Here is a 22,488-nt window from a genome sequence, read left to right as displayed (position 1 = left end):
ATATAAATAAACTGTGGATGGGCTTCTTGTCACAAGTAGATTTGAGAAAGAATATAAGGGATCCTTGATCAGGCTATATTGCTTATTAGCTTATGTAATATTCTTACAGTACATATTCTAAAAATATTATCAGTTTGAAAGTCATTTTTGAGGATTTCTATTTCAGGGTCATGTCAGGCCCATCATGGTCCTTGGAACATAGCAAACTATTTAATATGTTCTTTGTGGCATTGTATGTGACTCTTCACAGAATGGCAGGAGGGTAGAGAAGTGAAGAGAAGGAGTTGGGTTCTGAAGGCTTTGCTTTAGCCTGTGGTGCCATTCCTTTCTGTCTGGGAATAATGTGCTTGGGAAGAGTGAACTGTCCAAGATCAGTTAACAAGTTTCATAGGCAAGATCTGGATCCTAAAATTCCTATGCCTAGTAAAGCCCACAGTCCCAGAATTCAATAGATTAGATGGATTAGTTGATATGGACTCTTGTGATGTGAGTTCTGTTTAAGCAGTTATAAAGAGTTAAAAAATTATTATAAAATATTGTCATTTACAATATAGTTATCAATAAATTACTTTCTTAAACTGTGATATTTTGAACGTAGTCTGCCCTGGAGAGATAGAGACTTTGTCTTCTTAACTCTAATTAATTCAACTTCAATATTGGATTGGTGGTTGGTTATCTGCAAATATTAGTGAGTCTGTACTCATTAATGTCTTGGGAATGTTCTATGTAATATGGTGACCTTTATAATATTAAACAAATTTAAAAGCTGAACTTCTTGCTTACATATTCCGCATTTCCAGGGATATAGTCCTCCTTCCAAACGTTCCTTTAAACCAAGCTAAAACCTGTGTGGATGAGCACTGCAGCTTAGACTGTACAGTAAGCTGCAGCCAGCACACCACAGTGCCATCCATTTCTTTTGTTCTGTATATTTGTCAGAAGCTTTCCCCTATGTTATCTTCCTCTTTCCCTGAGAGTGAGTTGTGGAAGCAGAATGTGCCACAAGCACCACCACTTGCTAAGATTCAAGGACCACTCTATGACTCACCCACTTAACACTAGGAGCTGCCCTGATGCTTTAGTGGAATAATTTTGACTCAATTGCAGACACCTTTCTTGGGTGAGAGAATTAAAAAAAAGAAAGAAGGAAAAGGAGAAAAATCCTTCTGTGTAATGGATTCTGAGAGGAAAAGATTATGTTCTAAGACAATGCTGACGTGAATGAGAAAAACATGGGAGGGATTTTTTTCCTCTTTGAAATCATCTTTTCTGTAATTCTACATGATTATTTCTTATCAAAGAAGAAATATAGAAGTACAGGACAAGGTAGGATGGTCAGAAAGGCTATGCATATTGATCAAATATGCTCAGGAAGGCAAAATCCCTAGCTATCCCAACAAGGCTGTTTATCTGATCGACTGGAAGGAGTGGCTGATTTGTACAGAGAGAACAGCAGCAGCTTCCTAGCAACGTAGTCACAGCCTGGCACTTTCCAGTTACTCAGGTATCCAAGCAGAACTGCCATTTCAGAGTCCTCTATTCTCCTTCTGCTATGTATACAAGCAAAGGAGGAATGACAAAATGGCATTGATCTCACAGCCATTCTCTTCAAAAGATGCAGTTGCTAATATAGACGGATGGAAGGTGTTTAACAGATCAAACATTCTGTAAAGAATTCATCTGAGAAGCCAAACATTTAAATGACAGAATATATGGCTCAAAATATAGAATGCTATTGTAAAATTTCTGTACATGTGAGTGCCTATTGTTCCCAGTTACACATGAACACACAGAAAGGCTGTGCTTTTTTCACAGGAGTCATGGTCATATCAATCCATGTTTCACCTGTGACCTGCAGTACTTTGCATTTACAAAGAGCACCTGAGGCACAAGCTGCAATGCCTACTTCACATGCTGTGTAACAACACAGAGCTCAGCAAAGTAGGATTAAGCTGCTTGTTACCTCAAAAGTAAACATAAATGTCCATGAATACCACACTGGTGTGGGGGAAAAGACGTCATTTTCAGTTTATCACTTGATTTGTGTGGCTTCATTAACCATCGCAACTAAAAATTAAAATGAATTTTCTCAAAAGTTTATTTCCATGATAGAACAAAGACTGAAGCTTCACTTGGTTTATATTTTTCTATCCAGATTCTAATATTCAGCATTGGCCTCAGTACAGTCATGTTTCCTCTCAACTTACCTCAATTATTGAAAAAGGTTTGAGATTATAGTATTTCATCATTTTCTTTTCTCCTGAGTCCAATATTGTCTTCCTTTTAGCAAGGCTTTAATAGGGATAGTTTTATAAAGAAAAATTTTATTTGCAAATAAATTATTATTATGGGGGCTCAGGAGACATCTCAATTGGTAAAGTCCTTGCTACCAAGAACTAAGTTTAGTGTATTATAGTCATGTAAAATCCAGGCATGGAAGTATATGTCTGGAATCCCAATCATGGAAGATGGACTTAAGTGTATCTGAGAATCTTGTTATGCCAGCCTGTCGAACTGAATTGGGAAACTCCAGGTTCAATGGAAGAAGACTTTGGGAGTTTGAATGAGAATAACTCTCATAGATGTATATATTTGACTGCTTGGTTTCCAGTTGGTGGCAATATTTGGGAAGGATTAGGAGGCATGGCCGTGGGGAAGGTATGGCCCTGAACCAGGTTTTAGGTTTCAAACCCTATACAGACCCCAGTATCTGTCTCTCACTCCCTAATGGTTGTGAATAAGATGTAAGCTATCAATTTTTGTTCAAAGTACATGCCTACTCACCTTTACCATGCTCCCCACAATGATGTTCATGTACTTGAACTCTCTGAAACGGTAAGCACCAAAAAGTCCCACCAAAACAAAACAAAACAAAAAAATGAAAAACCAAACCAACCAACCAACCAACCAAACAAAGAGAAATCAAAACAAATCCAGTCTGATAAATTGCTTTGATCATGTTTCATCACAGCAATAGAAAGTATAGTGGAATGTCACCAAAAAATGTCTATGTAGACCTCTCACTTCTATGGGCACACTTAGACAAGGAGGCCACAAGCATGATCTTACTTATAAGCATATTCCATATACACACAATTTAAATAATAATATAAAACTATTCAAACTCTTTTTTATGAAATAATGTTGTTTTGTTCTAACTTGACAGTATCATAGAGCATACTTTCCCCCTATACGATTAAATATGATATAGGCCAATGTGAAATAGAATATTTTAATATATTATAATAACAGTATACCAACTGATTATGCAACATTTTACATGGTAGCGATGATATTGATAATTAGATATCAAATATCCATGGATTAGATAAGGAAACAGACATGTAACTTAATTAACAGGGAGGGGAATCTGCAGTTGGAATGTAATGTATAAAATAAAAAGGAATAAATAAATAAATAAAATGCAGAGAAAAGTAATTAAGAAATAGGGAAACCATCACAGATGTTAACAGAATAATTTCCTAAGTAATTAACAAGGTATTCATTTATTGCAATTCTTGTATTCATGTAACTAGATTAGAGTGGTAAATGTAAGAAATTCCTATTAATTTTTCTATACACACAGGAAATTATACCATACAATTATTTGAAATGCTATTTTACAGTGTACTTTAGTTATTCTGAATATAGAAGACTGTGCCTCTGAAAACAAATTTTAGATTATTGAAAATTTATTATGCTTTCTTATGAGTATAATGTCCCTTGGAAAGTAAAGATTGTCTTTTAATAGTATACCTTTATTAGTGTTGATTCAATTATCTTTTCAGGATCCTGTAATTGATATTCTAAGTGTAGACTCACCAAAGGTTTATAACTAGCCATAAGCCTCTTAAGTAGTCACCATGCTGAAGAAATATTTTCTAGTTTGATTGTGAATCTTGAAAGTTATGCATATATTCAAATGGAAGGGGTAGCACTTATTAGTTCTAAAACCATAAGAATTGGTGCTAACAATATAGACACTTACAATGATAGCATATTACATGTAATTGCAGAGGTTAAATCTACTTATGCCACATGCTCTTAGTGAACTACTTTAACCTTAGCAACATAGCTGCCCTAGTATGTCTCATACCCTACTTAGATGTATAAATGATATGGGAGGAAAGACATTTGATCTCACTTAAATCTTTATGTTAATTTTAATAGGGCCATGGGAAAGCCAAATTTTACTGCTCACTACTTTAGTCCTTTTTGATAGTCTGAGACAATTGGTCATCAGCCTCAAAGTGGAACATGAAAGCATATTTAAAAATCGAACCATAGATTTTCAAAAAGCCAATAGAAAAATGGAAAGAGGACATAAATGAACAGTTATGAGAAATGATTTTTAAACGGATGAAGAACTATTCACTAACCTAAAGAAAGGCAAACTGAATAGCAGATGAGCCTTTTTTTGAGCAAAGAGTTTTGAAAAAGTGATACAAAGATAAGAATGCCAAGGGAGATAATATTTATGTGATTTATACAGGAGTTCTATAGAATAAAAACTTTCATTTCTTGGAACTGTACACTGGCATAGTAATTTGTTAAAAATTAAACCACTCACCACAAAACACACTACCAAAAAATGAGACATTAGATGTTCTTTGATTGAAGTGATATACAACTATTAAAATGAATGTCATGGATTTACATTTGTTGATTTAAAAAAATCCAGTGTTTTTTATTTGTTTTATTTGTTGTAAACTGTACAGAGTTCATAAGTAAATTTTAGTTTCAACATATCATGGCCGGGCATGGTGGCGCACACCTTTAATCCCAGCACTAGGGAGGCAGAGGCAGGTGGATTTCTGAGTTCGAGGCCAGCCTGGTCTACAAAGTGAGTTCCAGGACAGCCATGGCTATACAGAGAAACCCTGTCTGGAAAAACAAAACAAACAAACAAAAAACATATCATGAACTTTGGCCACAGTAGCTCCTCTATATTCTCTATTTTACTCTCATGTCTTCATAATTATCATTGATTTCTCAGATTAGCTTGCTTCTTTTTTCTTTTTTCAAGTCATATACATTGTATATAAATGATTCATACATATAAGATCTTGGAGGGAAAACCCAACATCTTCCTAAGCATAGTTTACTTTACCAAATATGATAGTGTACAGTTGCATACATTGTCCCTAATTTTATTTAAAAAATAAAATTTCATGTACATGTATAAAATTTTCTCTACACATATAAAGAATATTCTTATATTTTATACATAAATTACATAAATATAATTTAATGAATATTTAATAGTAATTAACCCATTCAAACAATTTTTGGTGCTTAAATATATAATATATAGATATATTATATATATAATTCAACATCTACATGAAATTTCTTTATTCATTACACAATTGATGATCACCTACATGCTTGCTCCATAACTGAACTATTGTGAATACATAAACATGTATATGTAACTATTTCTGTAATATGCTGTTTGTTTATTTTTGGAACATACCAAGGAGTAATATAGCTGGATCCAAGAGTAACTTTAAGTTTAAGACTTTTAAGAACCACCAAAGTCTTCAGTATTTACTATGAATTTAAAAATGATAATGCTTAAGACTGCTAATTCACACATACATTCTTAACTAGATATTGAATATTTCTTGAGAATTTACAAAAGTGGTTTCTGCAAAATTGATAAAGTCCTGTGGTATAAAGGAGAGTATATTTATTTTTGTTTTAATCCTTTAGATATTTCTCATCTCATTGAATATATATTTTCTTAATGTAGAAGTTATACTATTAAAAGTCATAAAATTCCATAGTGGGATTCTCTCAGTACTGTAGCAATCGCTTACCTTACTGCTCTGAATTTTTAAAAATTACTTCCTCTATGCTTTGGGTAATAGATCAAAGATGTAAGCTTGTGTTCTGCAATATTCATGACTAACAGCAGTAGCAAGGTTAGTTCTGTTTTAGAGGAAGTATATGCAGAACGATACTAATATAGGGCATCAGAACTCTGGGTCATGAGAATGAAGTTCATAATTTCAAAATGGGTGTTCTGTTGAAGTTCTATTTACCCACAAAAAACCTTAAAAGATGTCAATGCAGAAATATAAAGAGTTAACAAGTTCCTTAGCAAAAGGAGACACTGTTTCCTCAAAAAATTCATCACTCTGAAATATTCACATGATCCTGATTGTCTGATGTCTTGTGTGAAAAGGTATAGATGTTTAATGCTAATTATATAACAAATTTATTACATGAAAGTAAAACCTTAAAAGCCCTTATTAAAATGTCTATAAGTAATAGAAACTTAAAGGCCTCCAAATATTTGAATTAACAGAACAAATTTGGTTTGGTTGATTCTATTACTTTGGCAATTTCCGCTTGCTTTAAGCAGCAAGAAATGTACATCAACTATCACTATTACAAGCTTGTTAATAAGACGAAACTTCTTTTAAAATATCAAACCAAACTTTTGCATGCTTTTTCTTACTAGTCCTATGCAAACATTTTCAGATTTAAAACTGTTTCTACCTTGTTACATTCTTCTAATTGAATTAGTTTTACACAAAGAAACAGTTCCTTAGATTCAGGAGGTGGGTTATCAGCTAACTGATGCTCTGTCAGCTACAACACTTGGCTCCAACCCCAGAAAGCCTTAAATTTACTTCAAGTTTCTCATCTATGTTTAAAAAACATAGAGCCAAAGACAATTTTCTTTGTCACAACTGAAGAAAAGGACTATTGTATCGAGTACACAAAGGCCACAAATGCTGTGAATCATTTTATGCTGAAGTAGACAACCTTTCCAATAACTTTGAAGTTTAAATGTTTTAAGAACCAAGCTTTAAAAAGTCTTGTTTCATCTTGTGGAGCAGGACTTAACTCCAATCAGAAAATTACTGCTTTAATGTTCATGTCACTATTGCTTAAGTATATATGTCTAACCATGCCAGACATTAATTATTGTTTGAAATGTTCAGAGAGGAATAAGATTGGTGGTTTCTTTTCTTCTCTGGTAGTATGCATAGCATCTGCCAACAGTATGAACAATAGCCAGTAAGGATGAAGTTTCCATATTACTACCAACTTGATTTTGGCATACTCTATGTCTCAAGTATGTAGTCTCTTCAGCAATAAGAACTGACCATCAAATTCTGTAGGCAATCAAGAGCAATGGCAGTAGCCTATATTTGGAGATCTATAGGATATCACTTGTAATCAAATAAACCCTTATTGGCAATGGAATTTTCATTTCTTTTTTTTTTTTCAGTTTGTAAAATCTACTTTAGAACATTAAACATGATAGAAGTGGAAAAAAATCTCTTATGAAGTCTTCTATGAAAAGAAATTGTGAGAAGTTCCTGATTAGACAGAAACCATTCCATCTCCAAGCCACAAACTGTGGCTTCATAGAATGTATTGGATAGTGTTCCTTCTGTTTTATTTTGTGGAATAGTTTGAAGAGTATTAGTATTAGGTATTCTATGAAGATCTGATAGAATTCTGCAGTAAATCCATCTGGTCCTGTTTTGTTTCCTTTTTTTTTCTTCCTTTCTTTCTTTTTCTTTCTTTTCATTTTATTTTGGGGGGGGGTTCGGAGAATTTTAATGATTGCTTCTATTTCCTTAGGGGTTATGGAACTGTTAAGATGGTTTATCTGTCTACAAAGTTGTTCATTTCATCTAGATTTTTCAGTTTTGATGAATATAGGCTTTTGAAGTAGAATCTGATGATTTTTTAAATTTCCTCAGTTTTTATGGTTATATCATGCTTTTCATTTCTGATTTTATTAATTTGGATTCTGTCTTTGTGTCCTCTGGTTAGTTTAGCTAAGGGTTATTCTATTTGTAGATTTTCTCAAAGGACCAGCTCTTGCTTTTATTGATTCTTTGTATAGTTCTTTTTGTTTCTACTTGGTTTATTTCAGCCCTGAGTTTGATTATTGCTTGCTGTCTACTCCTCTCGGATGTATTTGCTTCTTTTTGTTCTAGAGTTTTCAGGTGTGCTATTAAACTCGTAGTGTATGATTTCTCCAGTTTCTTTTTGGAGGCACTCAGAGCTGAGTTTTCCTCTTAGCACTGTTTTAATTATATCCCATAAGTTTAGGTATGTTGTGTCTTTATTTTCTTTAAATTCTAAAAAAATCTTTAATTTCTTTTTTATTTCTTCCTTGATCAAGTTATTATTAAGTAGGGTATTGTTCAGCTTCCATGTGTATATGGGCTTTTTGTTGTTTTTGTTGCTATTGAAGACCAGCTTTAGTTCTAAACAACAGTCAAAGAAAATGCAAAGTAAAAAAAGCTCCTAACTCAAAACATCCATGAAATCCAGGACACAATAAGAAGACCAAACCTAAGGATAATAGGTATAGAAGAGAGTGAAGATTCCCAACTTAAAGGGCAAGTAATTATCTTCAATAAAATTATGGAAGAAATCTTCCCTAACCTAAAAAAAGAGATGTCCATAAACATACAAGAAGACTACAGAACTCTAAGTAGCTTGCACCAGAAAAGGAATTCCTCCTGTCACTTAATAGTCAAAACAACAAATGCACAAAACAAAGAAAGAATATTAAAAGCAGGAAGGGAAATAGGTCAAGTAACATATAAGGGCAAACCTATCATAATTACATCAGACTTCTCAACAGAGACTATGAAAGTTAGAAGATCCTGGGCAGATATTATACAAACTCTAAGAGAAAAGGGGACAAATGTCAGCCCAAGCTATTATACCCAACAAAACTCTCAGTTAAAATAGATGGAGAGACCAAACTATCCCATGACAAAACCAAACTTACACAGTATCTTTTGACAAATCCAGCCCTACAAATTATAATAGATGAAAAATGTAAACACAAGGAGGGAAACAAGACCCTAGAAAAATCAAGAAGGTAATCTTCTTTCAACAAACCTAAAAGAAGATGGCCACACAAAAATAAAAATAATGTCAAAAATAACATGAAACAACAATCACTATTCCTTAATATCTCTTAACATCAATGGACTTAATTCACCAATGAAAGACATAGACTAACAACAGACTGGATGCGAAAACATGATCCAGCATTTTGCTGCATACAGGAAACCTACCTCAGTGTCAAAGACAAGACACTACCTCAGAGTAAAGTGCTGGAAAACAGCTTTTCCAGCAAATGGTCGCAAGAAACAATCTGGAGTAGCCATTCTAATATTGAATAAAATCAGCTTTCAACCAAAAGTTATCAAAAAGTATCAAAAAGGACAAAAAGAATAAGGAAGGATATTTCATACTCATCAAATGGAAAATCAATCAAGGACTCACAATTCTGGACATCTATGCTCCAAATGCAAGGGCAGCCACATTCATAAAAGAAACTTCATTAAAGCTCTAATCACACATTGCACCTCACACAATAATAATGGGAGACTTCAACACCCCACTCTCATCAATGAACAGATCATGAAAACACAAACTAAGCAGAGACACATTGAAACTAACTATGGACCAAATTGATTTAACAGGTATCTATAGAATATTTCATCCTAAAACAGAAGAATATATCTTCTTCTCAGCAACTCATGGTACCTTCTCCAAAATTGACCATATAATTACTCACAAAATAGGCCTCAACAGATACAAAAATATTGAAATTCTCCCATGCATCCTATCAGATCACCATGGGACTTTTATTTCTTAGTCTTCAGTGTCCAATAGGGGAAATATTGTCCATTATACAGTAACCAAATTTTAACTCTTTTTATGCATATACATATATTGTATGGAAGCTTTTATAACAGCAAGTTTCAATGTGACTTTTTTTCAGAAGGTATTTAGTGTTGTTTATCCCTCCATATACTCTAACCTCTACTCTAGCTCCCACTCCCCCAAGCAAATTTAACACCTCATGTCCCATTAATTCCCTTTAAATCTTTTTATGAAACCCATACCTGACACAAGTATTGGACCAACACACTTATGGCTAAACAAGTCATAGGACCTAGGACAGTCATAGAACCTACTACTTTTTTCTGATAAAGGAATACAGAGTTAAACAGTCCACTAACCATTGATTATTGTAAATCAATGCATCTCTCAACTGTAGCATGAGAAGCTTCTATTTGCAGTGTTTACTGAACCACACAGAGACTAACAAATGTTCAAGAGAATAAAACACTACAGAATGGTCATTCTTAAATGGAGCATATACACTACACCCTTGACTCTCAAGATTTGTGTGTTTTTCTGGAAGGAGGAGAACAAAAAGAGTATGAACTGGAATCAGTAGATCACTGTAAAGAAGCAGTGTCTTCAGGACACAGAAGTGCAGCTGTACACATGAATTCACAACAGTCACAGTGGTCTCCTAGCATAGGAGTTGGTTACAAATTCCGACCCTAGCTTAGAGCTACAGGCAGAAAAGTTTTGACAATTTTCTCTTATTATGCTCATATACACAGTCGAACATATAATAACTTTAATTTGGGGATCTTTGCTCTCTGTCATTAGCCAGATAATCTCAAAGACATTGTTTTGTTTCTGGGAGATAACAGTTACTTCCATCTTGTTAGTATTTTTCTAGGTTAGGAATTATCTTCACTTGAAGGGATGTATTTCCTTGTGACTATATTTAGGGTTGAAATGATGGTGCAGCGATTAAAAGTACTTGGTACTTTTTCAGAGAACCTGAATTTGGTTTTCAAAACACATACGGTAGCTCATAACAATCTATACCAACAGTTCTAGGATCTCAGAATCCTTATTCTGGCCTCCATGGACCTTGCCTACATATGATGCACATATTCAGTCAAGCACAAAAATATGCACTTAAAATATATAAATTTTGGAAATGTAAAATTTATTACTGAATTCTATTCAACTGTGTATTGAAACAGATACATAATTCCATTTTATGCTATATTTTCTACCATATATACTCAGTATTATAATTCAAAATTGTGGGCTATAGCTCTTCCCAAGAGCTAGTCATGTGTGGGTGTGTGCTAGTAGACAAAAAGCTGTAAAAAAATAATCTGCATTCTTCTGTGCATTCTTCAGTAATCTACTGTTCTCTCTCTAGGACTTTGGTTTGATTTTTGTACCCAGTCTTTTGTTTAAGGTCGAAAATATTATTTTCTTGTTTCAGGTCTTCCTTTTATTTATTTATTTTTTTTGTATATACATATACTCCTATAAATTTCCCTTACCACTGAATTTACTATATTCTATAAAATTTGCTAGGCTGTGTATTTACTTTTGTTAACTTGAAAGTATTTTAAATTTTCTTATAATTAGTCACTTAGAACTATTATTTTGATATAAAATTTAACTTCTAAAAATTTATTTCATTCTAGTATTGATTACTAATTTCATTGTATTGCAATCATAAAAGAGTTTTTATTGATTTCAAACTTTGAAAGAAGGTTGTGGATGAACATCTGATCTGTCTTAGGGAATGCAAAGAGAATGAAAATGTTAGAGAATGTATACTCCGCTGGTGCTCCACAACTGTGCATTTTGATTTTTTTTTTGTGTGTGTGATCATCCCCCTTTGTTGCAGAGAAGTTTCCTTGATGAGTAGTGAAAGCTACACTTATCTACAATATGCAGTTGACCTTATACCCAACTGCCAGCTGAAAGAGCTACAACAAAACTTTGTCATTTAAGTCTCAGAATTCATTTTAGAAGAAGAGGTAACAAGATTATAAGATCTTGATATTGTGATATTGTGCATCTCAGTAATGTCAGACACTATACTCTCAGCAGAGATAATTTACTGAGCATTGCAATTCAGTTATTTGTTTTCCCTTTTCTTTGTTCCTTTCTTTGTTCCTTTCTTTGTTTCTTTGTTTCTTTCATTTTAGAAATGGGTAGCCTTGGCTAGTCTGGAGCTCACTATATAAACCAGTCTGGGCTTGAACTCACAGAAATATACTTGTATCTATATTTTGAGTGCTTGTATTAAAGATGTGTGCAACCACACCTGACTGCAAATCCATTCGTTTTTAAGTATCTTTTTTGTTGTTGTTATTTCTCTTTGGTGTCTTGAAAACGCAACTTTTATAGCATAGGCATATATGATTGCATTAGTTGAGTTGATGTAATTTTAAGAATATCTTCTCTGGTGAACAGCTCTCCAAAAATGACTTTTTAAAAATATTTTATTACTCTATTAAAATTATCCTTGGAAATAAGCAACACTAAAACCCTTAGGATGTTTTCTTTATTTTGTCAAATTCTATTGATATCAAAAGACATTTAAAATACCATTGTTCACTTTATTTTTCATTTCAGAGTAGAAAAATATTAAAGGAAACCAAAAATAAACTATTGCAAACATATTATATTATAAATTAACCTTTAGATTACTGAAATTTAGTTTTCTTTACTTAATCATATCTATTACTTAATAATATCTATTATTATTTGAGAACTATTTGTTTTAGGATTATTTGTTTAGAATTGTTTTATGAATTATTCTTGAATAAACTAATGACTTTTTTATTTCACCAAATGGACTATCTTTTTATCTTCATTATGCTTACATTTAGAGATATCAGTCTCCTTTCTCAGCTGTGAACTTCAATCCAGACCATGATTATGGTCTTACACAGCAGTGGACTTCATGTACTACAATACTGAACGATCAAAAAGATATAGACTTGAATCACAATGGCATGATGCTTTAAAGATAACTAGTTGCTTCTGTGTAAAAGTAATTTTCATTCCCAGATGCAATTGTTGTCTCAGAGGCTTGCTGCTTAATAAGATCACAATTTCTAGTGTTTTCTGAAAACTGGCTATCTGAGTCAACTCAACTGTTTTGGCTCAAACTCCTCTCCAAGCTGACTGATTCAAACTCTCTTCTCTCAGCTTCTGACTGAATTGCTCTGCTTGATAAAACTGCCTCTGAACTCCGTGAACTGAACTGCACTACTGACTGCACAAGTTGAATGGGACTGCCCTGAACTCAACTGAAACCTACAGCATTACTTGAACTCCACTGAACTGTACTCAATAAACAGCATTCCACACCTGACTCTGCACTGCTCTTAAGTAGATTCTCTTCTCTGTTTCCTGAGAGCCCGGCATATGCTATCTTTGACTCATTTTTTCAAATCTTTCTCTGATTCATCACTCCGTCTGCCCCTCAATTACCTGTGTTTGTTTGGAATTAAAGGTGTGTACTAAAGGCTTATCCATATTCCATCCAGTGGTATTAAAGATGTGTCATTCCAGCTGGATACACAGACCTAGAAGGACTTTGAATGGGATCCCTTTCCAAAACAACTATGTTGCTGGATTTAAGGTCCTCTACATTTCTGGTTCTATTTGAGACCTTCTCTATGGGAGGGAATAGGTTTCTCCTACTGTAAACAAGATCAAAAGCTTGTGGATAAAGGGAACAAGAACCTAATAATGAGTTTATTATTGATATTTTGCTAAACGGACACATAGTTAAAGTGCCTTCTAATTATTTATATTTATGTCTATAGACAAGTGCTGTTCTAAAAAGACTTTTTTTTTCTCCAGCAAAGAATGGTTAACATAGAAACATGTAACTGATAAAGTGCTAAAAATAAGTGACTGTTGTGGGTTCAGATTCATCCTCAAATTGGTAAACTGTATCATCTCCTTCAAGCTCAGGAAACATTATGGAAGAGGACGTGGGAAGGCTGTGACAGTCAAAGGATTAAGAAGTGTGCTATAAAATGTTGTCATCTGGATAAGATATTTAAGTTGTCATCATGGTGCACAGTTGCTGTGATTATCCACACCAGATCTGCACATAAACATGAAAGGAGGCATGTAACTACTTGGGAAGAAGAAGGGGTAATTAGCATAGACAGAAAGATAAGACAGGATTATGGGGACTGAATACAATCTTACTACATTGTTTATAAGTCTTATAAAACTATAATGTTTGAACATCTCTTATACAGTTTTAATAACTATAATATCTAAAATGAAATGAAACGAATGGTTGGTAAACTGATGAATTATAGAAAATGCACAAAGGAGTGTGTGTGTGTTTTGTGTTTGTGTCTGTGTGTGTGTGTCTCTCTCTCTGTGCAAATGTTTTGTATGTGAGTGTGTGTTTGTTGTATCTGTGTTTCTGTGTGTGTGTGTGTAAATGTGGTGTATGTTTGTGAGTATGTGTGTGTGTTAGCATCAGAATCCTTTACTGACATTACAATACAAAAGCACTGGTCTTCTTGTCCTCTCAGTCACTATTCTGTTTTGAAAATTCTCAGCTGCCTCTAGTACTATCTAATATCCAGTCTGTCTTCAAAGAGAATTAAAAAGGGATGAATTGTGAATGCAATAGCTCAAAAGTTCATTCTTTATCTATTATATTAATATAAAAATCTAGCTAAGTCTCATTTTATGGAGAGTAAAAATAAAAACCTCCTCTCAGGTATAGTTCACTTTCCATCTGGCAGTAGAAGAGGCTGCCAGTTTTAAAATAACACCTTTTTCCATGTTAAAAATCTTTTTGCCAGTACTCTGCTATACGCCTCGACTTCTGGATAAGAGAACTCTCATACCCAAGAGAGAGTTACTGAAGAAATAGGATTTAAGACAGAAGTTATACATTGATAGTGATGACTCATGATTGATAATAAATTTTACATTACAAAAACTTGGCAGATATTTTTTAGTTTAATAAATGATATTTTACATGCCATCTTTGATTGAATTTAAGTCCAAGTCTACATCTTCAAGACTTTGAGAGCTATACAGTCTGAGTGGTTTGGTTGTTAACTTCCATTACTAGAAATGACCCTTATTAATCCTTAGGGGTGTATATATTATACAGATATATCTAGCTGACTAGCATAGAGAAGAATGTAGAGGGAATGAATATATTAGGATGTGGATTTCAACAGCTGGGTTTTACAAATTAAAATTTAAGGTAGTCTTGAAAGGCAAACAGCAGGAGGCACAGCAACTTGGACATCTGCTGCCACCATGACTGCCAGCACTGTTGCTATGGTGACAGCTCAGTAAACTTTCTCTACAATCTTGTTGCATTTGGTCAAAATTTATGTTTTAAAATTTCATTGTGTATGCGTGAATTTTCTGCATGTATTTATGAACTGCTTGCATGCTTTCTGTTTGATGATGCAGCAGAGAGTGTTCAGTTCTCTAGAACTAAAGTTCTAGACAGTTTGTGTGCTTTCTTGTGAGTGCTGGGCTCAGATCCTCTGGAAGAGCAGTGAGTGCTCTTAGACACAATGAGCCATCTCTCCAGCTCCACTTGCTCAAGATTTCCTATTGTGGGGAAGAGCATCTAGTTTATCTCTTAAGCTAGTTAAAACTTCCCATTTTATTCTAAGATCTGAGTAGGAAAAACAGGCTTCCTGAAGCTGCCACTGACCAAGATGAGACAAAACCAGAAAAGTCTTCCCCATTAAAAAATGATGAGTGAGGTAACTTAGACTCAAAACTACACGCATGGTAGGTACTCAATAATAAGTGGATATTAGCCAAAAGAAAGAAAGGGAAAAAAAAAGAAAGAAAAAAAAACATACAGAATACACAAGATACAGTCCACAGAATTCAAAAGGCTCAACAAGTTGAAGTGCCCAAGTGAGGACACCTCAGTACCACTTGGAAGGGAGAAGAAAGCAATCACAAGTGGGGAGGACAGGAGGGACCTGGGAGGGAAAGTGCACAGAGGGGCAGGGTGAGGAAGTTGGGAGGAGAGGGAAACCTGGTCTGGTATTGGGTGAGGGAAAGGGACTGAAGCTCTGAGGGCCACCAGAAAGAATGGAAACAGGCAACCTCGGGAGATAGGAGGTTGGGGGGGACCCCCCAGAATGCACAAGAGGCTTGGGAGATGAGAGACTCCCAGAACTCATAGTGAGGGACCAGATGAAGTACCAGACAGTAGGGAGAGGGAACTTATAGAGCCCACTTCCAGCAGGAAGACAGGACATTAAGTGAGGGATGGGGTTGCCATCCTGACTCATAATTGTGTCTATTTGAAAGAATTACAGGGATGGAAATGGAGAGCAGCCTGAAGAAAAGAAGGTCCAGTGACAGGCCCAAAGTGGGATCCAGCTCAAGGCGAGGTCCCAAGGCCTGACACTATTACTTAGGCTATGGAGAGCTCACAAAAAGGGACCTAGCATGATGGCAGTCTGGAAGACCCAACAAGCAGCTGAAAGAGTCAGATGCAGATATTTGCACCCAACCAATGGACAGAAGCAGATGACCCCTGTAGTTGAATTAAGGAAGGCTGAAAGAAGCTGAGGAGGATGATCCTGAATGAGGAACAGCAGTCTCAATTAATGTGGACCCCCGAGATCTCTCAGACACTGGAACACCAAACAGGCAGCATAAACCATCTGATATGACGGCCCCAATACAGGTACAGTAGATTATACCTGGTCTGTGTTCATTCAGAGATGATTTACATGATCCTCAAGAGATTGGAGACCCCACGGAGTTTAGAGTTCAGGTGGGGTTGGGGGTGGGGACATCCACTTGGAGACAGGGGGGTAAGGAGGCGGTATGGGGTATGGAACATTTGTAGGGTGGACAGGTGTAGGGGGAATAAATATGGAGTATAAGTAATTAATTAATTTAAAAAGAAAAAAAAAGCAAAAAAAAAAACCCAAAACAAATCTTGTCTCAAAAAAGAAAAAGAAAAAGAAAAAGAAAAAGAAAAAGAAAAAGAAAAAGAAAAAGAAAAAGAAAAAGAAAAAGAAAAAGAAAAAGAAAAAGAAAAAGAAAAAGAAAAAGAAAAAGAAAAAGAAAAAGAAAAAGAAAAAAAAAAGCTGGAAAACAACAGAGGAAGACTCTGGGTTTCTACCTCTGACCTCCAAAAATGCACATGTATGGGATCCTGAGTATGTGCTAACAGAGAGAGGGGGGGGCGGGAGAGGGGAGGGGGAGAGGGAGAGGGATCCTGAGTATGTGCTAACAGAGAGAGAGAGGGGGAGAAGGAGAGGGGAGAGGGAGAGGGGAGAGGGGAGAGGGGAGAGGGGAGAGGGGAGAGGGGAGAGGGGAGAGGGGAGAGGGGAGAGGGGAGAGGGGAGAGGGAGAGGGAGAGGGGAGAGGGAGAATCACACACCACAAAATAATAATTTATTTTAACATAGCAATAATAAAACATGTTGCTTAAGTGATGAGTAAAAACCCTTGCCTCCAAACATGATGTGTGAGTTCCACAGACCACATGGTGGAAGGAGAAGCTGCAGTCTTGATGTTGTCCCCTGATCTCAGCAAATGTTCTGTAACATGTGAAGCCCTCTCTACACCACATAACACAGTATAAACATGTGCAAACAATAAAAGTAAAATCAATTTAATCGTAACCTAAATGAAAATATTGTTCCTGAAAATGTGTGAAAATCACAGGAGACATATATGTACCTTCTAGTTCAACATTTAACATGTTGTGGCAGAAATATATCTTTACATAAGCAATAAAATACAGCCTTAAATGGTTGTATATTTAGGAGATAATATGAACACTCCTAAGAATGCTTGGAATAGTAAATTGTTTGATGCCTTAGGTAACCTTATCCTAGGGGTTTTTGTTTTGTTTTGTTTTGTTTTGTTTTTTTGTTTTGTTTTTTTGTTTTTGTTGTTGTTGTTGTTTTTCTCACTTGTAGAATTGTCAGTGAGTGAGGGCAGTGAAACATGCTTTGTAGTAGTCCATGATTTATAGCTTCAGACACATGTTATACAGGATCGTACTTCATGTGTCTGGACATCTGGACACTAGCCCACTAACCTTGCCTTTGCACAGGGGTCACTTTTTTTTTTTTTTTTTTTTTTTTTTTTTTTTTTGGTTTTTTGAGACAGGGTTTCTCTGTATAGCCCTGGCTGTCCTGGAGCTCACTTTGTAGACCAGGCTGGCCTTGAACTCAGAAATCCACCTGCCTCTGCCTCCCAAGTGCTGGGATTAAAGGCGTGCGCCACCACGCCCGGCTCAGGGGTCACTTTTAAATCTTTGTGTGTGGGAAAATTTATTAGGTTCAGTTGGCTTTTGCTTACTTGCTTCATGCTTTTGAAACAAACCACTAATGGCGTTCCAATAAGACAATATGATTATATAATTTAACTCAGAATCATGAACATAAATCACTTCTCTTTCTTAATACAAACCTCTTTCTGGTTGTGTACATTATTTACCCTTGCTATTTACCCTATGCTGCGAGGGTAGCATGATATTTCAAATTGAGGTCCTATTTTTTATATAACCAACAATGGCAGCTATTCTTCAAAAATTAAAGTTTTTTTCCCAATATGTCATAAGAGCTAAGTGGCTTTTTGCTATACCCAGTGAGTATTTCTATACTCAGTAAGTATATCTATACTCAGTACTTTTTAAACTACCTTACTTACAGCTGCAATAACATGCATAGATATGGTGTTTCTTGAAAATGGTCATTTATATGTGGAAAACTTCCCTTGGTCTTCACAACAAAGGACTGGTCTTACTATTAAGATAAGGATTGCTGAACAAATACCTGAGTTCCCAAATTCATGAACAGATCATCATTAAAGGATGTTGCTGGGCTGCTCTGTTTAGTACCATGCTCTTCTTAACACTTGACTCTCATCTGTGTGTTACCAAGACTCAACATGTCAATTATCTAAAGCTCATATTTTTTTCAAGATTTGATCCACTATTTTTTTATTAGATATTTTCTTTATATACATTTCAAATGCTATCCCAAAAGTTCCCTATCTCCTGATGCTGGTAGAGGACATCAAGAAAGACTTTAATAACTCACTTAAGGAAATACAGGAGAACTCTGCTAAACAGGTAGAAGTCCTTAAAGAAAAACAGGAAAACACAACCAAACAGGTGATGGAATTGAACAAAACCATATAAGACCTAAAAAGGGGAAGTAGACACAATAAAGAAAACCCAAAGTGAGACAATGCTGGAGATAGAAACCCTAGGAAAGAAATCTGGAACCATAAATGCAAGCATCAGCAACAGAATACAAGAGATGGAAGAGAGAATCTTAGGTGCAGATGATTCCATAGAGAACATGGGCACAATAATCAAAGTAAATGCAAAATGCAAAAAGATGCTAACTCAAAACATCCAGGAAATCCAGGACACAATGAGAAGACCAAACCTACGGATAATAGGAGTGGATGAGAATGAAGAGTCTCAACTTAAAGTGTCAACAAATATCTTCAACAAAATTATAGAAGAAAACTTCCCAAACCTAAAGAAAGAGATTCCCATGAACATACAAGAAGCCTTCAGAACCCCTGAACCAGAAAAGAAATTCCTCCCAACACATAATAATCAGAACAACAAATGCACTAAATAAAGATACAATATTAAAAGCAGTAAGGGAAAAGGGTCAAGTAACATATAAAGGCAGGCCTATTAGAATTACACCAAACTTCTCACCAGAGACTATGAAAGCCAGAAGATCCTGGACAGATGTTATGCAGACCCTAAGAGAACACAAGCGCCAGCCCAGGCTACTATACCCAATAAAACTCTCAATTACCATCGATGGAGAAACCAAAGTCCTCCATGATAAAACCAAATTCACACAATATCTTTCCACAAATCCAGCCCTTCAAAGAATAATAAAGGGAAAACACCAACACAAGGATGGAAATTACACCCTAGAAAAAGCAAGAAAGTAATCCTTCAACAAACCTAAAGAAGACAGCCCCAAGAACAGAATCCCAATTTTAACAACAAAAATAACAGGAAGCAACAATTACTTTACTTTAATTTCTCTTAATATCAATGGACTCAATTCCCCAATAAAAAGACATAGACTAATAGACTGCCTACACAAACAGGACCCAACATTTTGTTGCTTACAGGAAGCCCACCTCAGGGAAAAGGACAGACACTACCTCAGAGTAAAAGGCTGGAAAACAATTTTCCAAGCAAATGGTCTGAAGAAACAAGCTGGAGTAGCCATTCTAATATCGAATAAAATTGACTTCCAACCCAAAGTTATTGAAAAAGACAAGGAGGGGCACTTCATACTCATCAAAGATAAAATCTACCAAGATGAACTCTCAATTCTGAATATCTGTGCTCCAAGTACAAGGGCAGCCACATTTATTAAATAAACTTTAGTAAAGCTCAAAGCACACATTGCACCTCACACAATAACAGTGGGAGACTTCAACACCCCACTCTCACCAATGGACAGGTCCTAGAAACAGAAATGAAACGGAGACACATGGACACTAACAGAAGTTATGAAAAAATGGATTTAATTGATATCTACAGAACATTTTATCCTAAAATAAAAGGATATACTTTCTCTCAGCACCACATGGTACCTCCTCCAAAATTGACCATATAATTGGTCACAAAACAGGCCTCAAGTCTGTGGTGATCTTCAATAACCACATAAATAATAGAAAGCCAACATTCACATGGAAACTGAACAACACTCTACTCAATGACTCCTTGGTCAAGGATGAAATAAAGAAAGAAATTAAAGACTTTTTAGAGTTTAATGATCCACTATTTTTTCACATCCCTTTTCATCTTTTTCAGTTTGCTACCACCTCCTCCAACAATAGCAAAAACAATCTATTTATGTCTATAAAATTGTAGCGGTTTGTATATGCTTGGCCCAGGTAGTAGCACTATTAGGAGGTCTGGCCTTGTTAGAGTAGGTGTAGTCTTGTTGGAGTAGGTGTATCACTATGGGCATAGGCTATAAGACCCTCATCCTAGCTGCCTGGAAGTTAATATTCTCTGGTCTGCCTTTGGATGAAGACATAGAATTCTGGGCTCTTCTAGCCTTTCATATGCCTGGAAGCTGCCATGTTCCTGCCTTGATGACAATGGACTGAATCTCTGAACCTATAAGACAGCCCCAATTAGATATTGTCCTTATAAGAGTTGCCTTGGTCATGGTGTCTGTTCTCAGCAGTAAAACCCTTTTACGACATTTTTTCACTCAGAATTATAAATCTGACGTATTCTTTCTACATCTGAAACTTCTGGCATAAGAAATGGTTCCATTGTTTCTGAAGAGATGCCCTCACATCTCTTTTTCAGTGTCCAGTAGTAGTTTGAATGAGTCCATGATTTATAACTTCTGATACATGTTATACAGGATCTTACCTCATTTGTTTGGATCTACATTGGGTCCACTAAAGGACTCAGACAGGTTTTGCCTTTTCCCCTTTCCTTGACCAGTCATAGAAAAAAGGAAAGAGGACAGTCCTTAGAGTTGGTTCAGAACACAACCAAATTCTCAGTAAAAAGGAGATTTATAGAGATATGACTACCAAAACCTCTATTAGTCTCCAAAGAAAACAGATAGGACATGACAACTCCATTTTGATTGTGGTAAATAACCACAGGACAAAACTGTTGTATCTTCACCCACTGCCAGGGCTCTGATCAAACTGTAAACCCTTTACTGTTGATTGTCCTACTCTACCTGATCAAAGTCAGGTCAATTTTCCCAAGTTCCTTAAAATCCACTCCTGAAATCAAACAAAACAAACAACAAAATGACGAAAAATATCCTGCTGCTTGTTGTTTGTCTTTGTCCAATCCCAAGGCAGCTTTATCCCCAACCTCCTCCCTACCCAACCCCCTCCCCCACTTGTCCCAGGTTCTTCTAAAGTTCCTCTAGAGGAAACATTCTCTCCGACCTGGGTCTGACAGCCAAAGATCCAATTCCAAACATGACAGCATGACAGCTGAAGACCTACCACCACTTCCCAGCCATGAAAACACAGAAGCCTAGGATAATTGTCTAGGTAAAAGCAAAACAAACCAAAAACCCCTAATTGATACATAGGCCATTTGGATTATACTTCCTACTATAATTTGTCCTTCCATGATCTATGATATTATGATAGGATCTCATCTCACTTCTTAAGTCAAAGTCCCTCATCATAGGCCTATTCACCCCTCTCTTTCAGCCATAGTTGAAGTATACAGTCATTCTACAGATCGCTCCAAACTCCACCCTTAACTTGATCCTTCAAAGGCTTTTTCTTTTCCAACTCCTTTCTTCTCATTCCCTTATGCCTCCCTACCAATCAATAGGCAGAGTAGCCATCACTAGAGTTGTTCAATGTTGTGGCCTGCCCTCAGTCCGCAAGGTGAACGGTTCAACTGAGAATGGCAGTTCGAGCTGAAAAGAGAGGAAGCTAGACGGGGCGGGAGAAAGAATGGGGCCAAGATGATTCCATGTTCAAGGCCCACCTTTACTAATTCCAACATTCAGTTATAAAGGAAGGGGGAGGGATTCCAATTTCCCGCCAAGTAACTCGGGGTCCAGTAGCAGGACGAACACGTGTGTGCCTCCAAGCAGCAAAGCCAACAGAGTCCAGCAGTGGGCGTGACAGAACGAATGAGCAGGAAACTCCACCCTTGAGCAAGCAGGTTCCATGGTGGGGGAAAAAAGACCACAGTTCAAGTCACCAAAACTATGTCATGAATACAGACTTCCAGTACACTTTCCATATCTTGCTAACACACTTGACCATCTGGAAGGAATTTCTAAACACAAAATCAACTCAATTACTAACTCTTCATATAGCCATAACCTC

Source organism: Mus caroli, unplaced genomic scaffold, assembly GCF_978045245.1.
Source record: "Mus caroli unplaced genomic scaffold, Mus_caroli_1 scaffold_4, whole genome shotgun sequence".
Taxonomy (NCBI): Eukaryota; Metazoa; Chordata; class Mammalia; order Rodentia; family Muridae; genus Mus; species Mus caroli.
This window is presented reverse-complemented; position numbering follows the sequence as displayed.